We start from the raw sequence: 6036 nt of genomic DNA on the forward strand, positions 1-6036 counted from the left end.
ATGTACTATATGTTGGCTAATGAATTTAAATTTAAAAAATTAAATAAAATTAATAAATAAAAAATAAATCCGCGGCAGGAAATGGAAATAACCCAGAGGGCGCCATGCTGCTGGAGGCTGAGATAGCGGTCACGGCCAAGGCCTCTGGTGGTGAGGGCACCGGGGTTCTGAGAGGTGGCTCGGTGCACCCCTGACCCTGAAGCCCCATGGCCATGGCAACATGCAAGGACTGGGAGGGAAGACCCAGCCAGGCCCCGTTCTGGCTCCACGGCTGCTACAGGGCTGTCCCAGCCCCACCAGGCGGTGTCTGTTTAGAACTAGAGAGAAAACCTTTTCCCTCAATTGTTCTTTTTAAAAATGGTTGCTCAGCATCGACACAGAAAAACATCTGACATAAAACTGGAGCCGTTCACAGCTGCAAATGACCCAGAAGTGAAGAAAATGTAGTGAACGCAGAGAGGACGCTGTATCCCCAGGCAGGCCTCCTGTGAGCAGGTGCGGCTGGGGCACTGGACGTGCCCGTGCAGACAGTACTGGACTCCACAGTGTCCCTCGAGGGGACCGAAGTGGGAACCTGCTCTGATGGCTCCGCTGAAGTCAGCACCCCCTGCTGGAGACGGGGACAGCCCCTCATGAGTTCCGGGTGTCCTGGTGATTCTTGGGCATGGCCCAAATCTCAGCTTCTTCATGACCCGGGGCCAGCCCAGCAGCTGCACACAGGTCCTCCAGGGCCAGCCCAATAGCTGTGGGTCCCGCAGGTCCTCCAGGGACAGCACCTTGGTGGGCTTGTGGTCCAGCAGGTACCTGTTCAGGTGGCTCTTATCGTACCACATGGCCTCGATCCCATTGGCCCAGTTGACCACCATCACCTGGTGACAGGCTAAGGTCAGTCGGTGAACCTCTGGCACAACCCCCCAAAAAAGGCCCCCATGTAGTAGAAGTCACCCTTGTCCCTGGGGATGTGGGCCTGGGACTGGGACCAGCGCTCATAGCTTAAGTCCTCACGGGCCACCCAGTAGAAACCGGGGTGCAGGGTGCCAAAGAGGGGGGACAGGATCTCCATGCCCACGTGGTCACAGAACTTCATGTCCACGTCCCCGCACACCATGTCATCCACCTCATAGAGGAAGCACTCCTCATAGAAGCAGCTCATGATCGCCGTGTGCTGCATGGACACATCCTGCCAGTGTGGGGCACCGCGGACCTCAAGAACCACCACCCTTCAGTGCTCCTGGAGGGGCACACGGGACACAGCAACCAGCTGGTCGGTGAAGACATAGTAGATGACCCTGTGTCCACCATGAAGTGATTCTGCAGGAACAGCTCCAGGAAGACCCCGTATCCACAGGGGCAGGGGACAGGGCAGGAAGAGGGTCACTGCCAGAGGCTGGCAGCAGGACCCCAGAGCTGGGGTTCATGGACGTGTGCACCTTCTTCATGGGGACAGGCCCTGTGCTGCTTTAAGCAACAGCCACCCTGGCTTGTCCTGAGCAAGTCCAGTGGCAGGGCCTCCCTACCTTCTGCTCCCAGAGATAGGGGCCATCAGCACCCCATCTTACACAGGGGAGCCTGAGGCTTAGGAGGCTGGAAACCCATGCAGCCCCACTCTCAACATGCTGGAGCCAGGAACACCCCCCTCTCCTGAGCTCCCAGGCAAACCCTGCAGGTGCCCTACCCTGGCTGAACCCCTGCAGGTTCTGTCCCCACCTGCCATGAGTTGAGCACCTTTGGGCACAGCCCGTGTTTCTATGTCCTACAGACTGCGTAGAATCAGCAGGGCCGGCCAGCTGCCCCACTTTACTTTGAGTGGGCTGTCGCTGGTCCCCAACAGAGCTGTCTCCACCCCCTATAGGGTCCTCCCTTGAAGGCTACTGGGCCTCTGGATGACAAGGTCCATCAGTAAACCACTGGTATTCCTAGGAGGGGCGACCCTCGAACTCCCCAGATCAGGAATCAGGTTCAGCCCATGGGCAGGGAAGGGGAAAGATGACCCCTGGAAAAAGGGGGCTTGCTTAGGCCCCTGCCTTGAATCCAAGGGTGTGAGCTTCTGGGTCCAGGTCTACATCTCCCTGTCCCCAAAACATTGGAAGTCTTGTCCAACTGCCTCACATGGCTGGTCCCCCGTTGAGGGGACTACCTGCCCCTCACTGTGGGGACAGCAGCTCCCCCATTGTCAGCAAGTGTGGTGAGCCCCTCTGAGACTGATTTTTTTTAAGATTTTATTTATTTGACAGAGAAAGAGACAGCTAGAGAGGGAACACAAGGAGGGGGAGGGGGAGAGGGAGAAGCAGGCTCCCTGCTGAGCAGGGAGCCTGACATGGGACTTAATCCCAGGCCCCTGGGATCACGACCTGAGCCGAAGGCAGACGCTTAAGGACTGAGACACCCAGGCGCCCTGAGACTGGCTTTTTTACACAGGCACTAAGACTACTTCCCTGTGCCTACCCCATACCTCGCAGGTTAGTAAATCGCTCACACAGGGAAGGTGGATACTACATTTAAATATGGGACGAGCACATACACCCAGCAGACATGAGTCAGGTCACCAGGGGGCAAGTAGAGGCCCAGCCAATGGGGAACAAGCCAGACATGATGCAAGGGGAGAGAAGAGTGCTCCTGGCAGAGGGCACAGAGAATGCAAAGGATTGGAGTCAGGCCCAAGGAACATGTGGGACAACCACACAGCTTGGTGGCCCACAGAGGGGGGCTGCAGTGGGAGAGGTGAGGCTGGAGAGTACAGACAGGTGGGGAGCGGATCGCAGAGAGCCTCAAAGGTTATGTTCTGAAATGATCAATCTGGTTACAGGAGGAGAATGGTCTCTATACAGCAGAGGACAGGGAGACCCTAACCCTAACCCTAACCCTAACACTAACCCTAAACCTAACTCTAACCCCTAACCCCTAACCCCTAACCCTAACCCGTACACTAACCCGTACCCTAACCCTAACCCTACCCTAAACCGTAACCTAACCTGTACCCTAACCCTAACCCTAACCCTAACCACTAACCCCTAACCCTAACCCTAACCCGTACCCTAACCCTAACCCTCGCCCTACCCTAACCCGTAACCTAACCCGTACCCTAAACCGTTCCCTAACACTAACCCTAACCCGTAACCTAACCCGTACCCGTACCCTAACCCTAACCCGTACCCTAACCCGAACCCTAACCCGTACCCTAATCCTAACCCGTACCCTAACCAAGCCGTACCCTAACCCGTACCCTAACCCGTACCCATACCCGTATCCTAACCCTAACCCGTACCCTAATCCTGACCCTAACCTGTACCCTAACCCGTACCCTAACCCTAACCCGTTCCCTGACCCGTACCCTAACCCATACCCATACCCGTAACCTAACCCTAACCCGTTCCCTAACCCGTACCCGTCCCCTAACCCTAACCCTAACCCATACTCTAACCCGTACCCTAACCCTAACCCATACCCTAATCCTAACCCGTACCCTAACCAAGCCATACCCTAACCCGTACCCTAACCCGTACCCGTACCCTAACCCTAACCCATACCCTAATCCTAACCCGTACCCTAACCAAGCCATACCCTAACCCGTACCCTAACCCGTACCCGTACCCTAACCCTAACCCTAAACTGTACCCTAACCCTGACCCTAACCAGTACCCTAACCCTAACCCGTACCCTAACCCTAACCCGTACCCTAACCCTAACCCGTTCCCTGACCCGTACCCTAACCCATACCCGTACCCGTACCCTAACCCTAACCCGTTCCCTAACCCGTACCCTAACCTGTACCCGTACCCTAACCCATACCCTAACCCTGTATATCCTCCCCAGGGACAGCGAACAAAGTCAACACATATCTGCACACTTTGAAATGTGAACAGAAACCTGCAAACTCAGGTTCTCACAGGAGCTAAATGTTAATGACCAGGTGACAAAAAGGTGACGCAGATAGCAAGTAACCAAAAGAAGATGTCATGTGTCTGTGAGCTGGCCACCTTCTCTACCTGTCGGAAGGAAGCCATGCCTGACAGGAGGGAGCCACACCTGGACCTGGTCTCTCTGGGCTGCCCTTGAGCAGAGCAGAGGATGTGCTGAGCTGGGTGTGGGTGTCGGGGGAAGAGATGGGCAGCTGGCCACAGATGTTACCTGCCAAGTACCGGTATGACCAGCTCCCGGTCCTCAGCTAAGGTTAAACAATAAATACGTTTCGTTACATATTTACTGTGACAGGAAAGGTGCTCAGTGCTTTGAGTGACTATATTCTCTCCCGTTTTATTTTTTAAAAACAGTTTATGGACGTATGACTGACCTACAAAAAGCTGTACATAATTACTGTATTCAACTTGACCCTGAACCTAACCCTAATATCAAGTTAACATATGCTCTGATTTAGAATATAGCTCATAAATTATTTCATGATTATTAGGAGCTAGGGGATCCAAGGACCAACCTTCCTCTATCTTATTCTCCCTTGAATTTGACAGGTTGGAACACATTCGGCCACATGCTATCTGGAGAGTGGCCACACGGGGGCAACAGGGAGTAAACATTAGGGCAAACCCGGCCACAAAGCCAATTCTTCCCTCATCCTGTAAAACCTTGCTCATTCAATGTTTACAGATCATTCTATAGAGTATTAAAAGTGTGACTTTCTGGAATTTTTTAAAAACCAAACTAATTCTTTGAAACTGCTAAAAATATAATGTTTTTAAAAATCTCAGCGTTGGTGAGCAGATGAAGACCCAGGGGCCTGGGGAAAAGCTGTTATTATTGAATATGTTCAGATCTAATTAGGAAACAAGTAGGATTTATACTCCACTTATTTTCACAAAGAATTTGTGTCAACTAACAGTACTGAACCCACACAAAATAGTGCACTTCAGAGGAAAATAAAAGGAGATTCAACAGCCTCAAGAGGCAGAGAAAGAGCCACACCCGGGAGCAAAGAAGACATACCACGGATGCTAGCCTCAGGCTGATTTGCAGCCTGTAGATCCTCCAGAGCTAGAATGCCCCCAATGCCCCTGGGGGTCGTGGGTCAAGCAGAGCTCAAACCCTGCTGCTGCACTGTTGTACCTGGTGACGGGTCTCCTTGGTCACTTCCTCCATGAGCCACCCCCCACCCCGTGACTACCCCAGCCTGCTTCTCGAAACTCCCATTCCTCTTTCTGACCCCGTTGTTTACTTTTCCCTTCACTTACATAGTATATAGTATGTTTACCTACATCCTATTCTGTCATTTAAATGTTTTTGTCATGTTCTCACTGCACTGTACTTTGCATCATCCACCCTGATGTATAATCACTTGCTGCACTGCATGACTTAATTGGGGACTGGGAACACCCTCACAGTGTCATGGGGCTAGTGTCCTGGGCAAGGTCCTCACTAAGCCGGCTCATCCTGCAGCTGTTGCACTGAAGGCCTGATCCAGGCACTGGAGCCCAGTCTGAAGCCAGCTCTGTGTCCTCACAGCGGGGACACCGGCTGCACCCAGGCCTTGGGAAGGCTGTGGGGGGGCTGTGAGGGAGTCACTGTATGGATGGGGCATGGGGGGAGGGGGAGCATTGAGCAGCCGGGGGAGGGGGCCCTCGGGGCGGGGGTCTTGTGTGAGGAGGAAGTTGGGTAAGGGGACCCCAGGCAGTGGTGACCTCACTTCCCTGACAACAGAGTCCAACAGAATTTGGAACCCCGGTAACCAGGCACCCACATTCCAGAGACAGCCCCCTGCCCAGCTCATTTCGTTGGAGACCCTCCAACAAAAAGCATGTTCGGGTGCTGCTTCCCCAAATCTGGACGCTGCAGGCTGAAGAAAGAGCGCCCTGCAAACGCTGCCCCCCGCTGGGGATGTCGAATCAGGGCTCCCCACCGCCTCTGGCCGTTTGGCCGGAAGGCCCGAAAGGTGACACCAGGAGGCCCAGAGCCTGCCACCCAGCCCCACAGGGTCTAATCCGCCTGTGCAACCCCAGGTCCCCTCCCCTCCGTGTGTGTGTGTGTGTGTGTGTGTGTGTGTGTGTGAGAAGAGGGGTCATGTGGGGTGGGCCAACGCCATTCAAG

At 54.0% G+C, this 6036-nt stretch overlaps 1 pseudogene; it reads right to left on the bottom strand.

Annotated features, from left to right (window-relative positions):
• Positions 1–630: 630 nt before the first annotated feature.
• Positions 631–1347, bottom strand: LOC135363096 (histo-blood group ABO system transferase 2-like; annotated as a pseudogene).
• Between the last annotated feature and the right edge of the window lie 4689 nt (positions 1348–6036).

The sequence above is a fragment of the Mirounga angustirostris genome, unplaced genomic scaffold, assembly GCF_029215605.1.
Source record: "Mirounga angustirostris isolate CCGP_5_RB_7025 unplaced genomic scaffold, mMirAng1.0.hap1 SCAF_18, whole genome shotgun sequence".
Lineage (NCBI taxonomy): Eukaryota > Metazoa > Chordata > Mammalia > Carnivora > Phocidae > Mirounga > Mirounga angustirostris.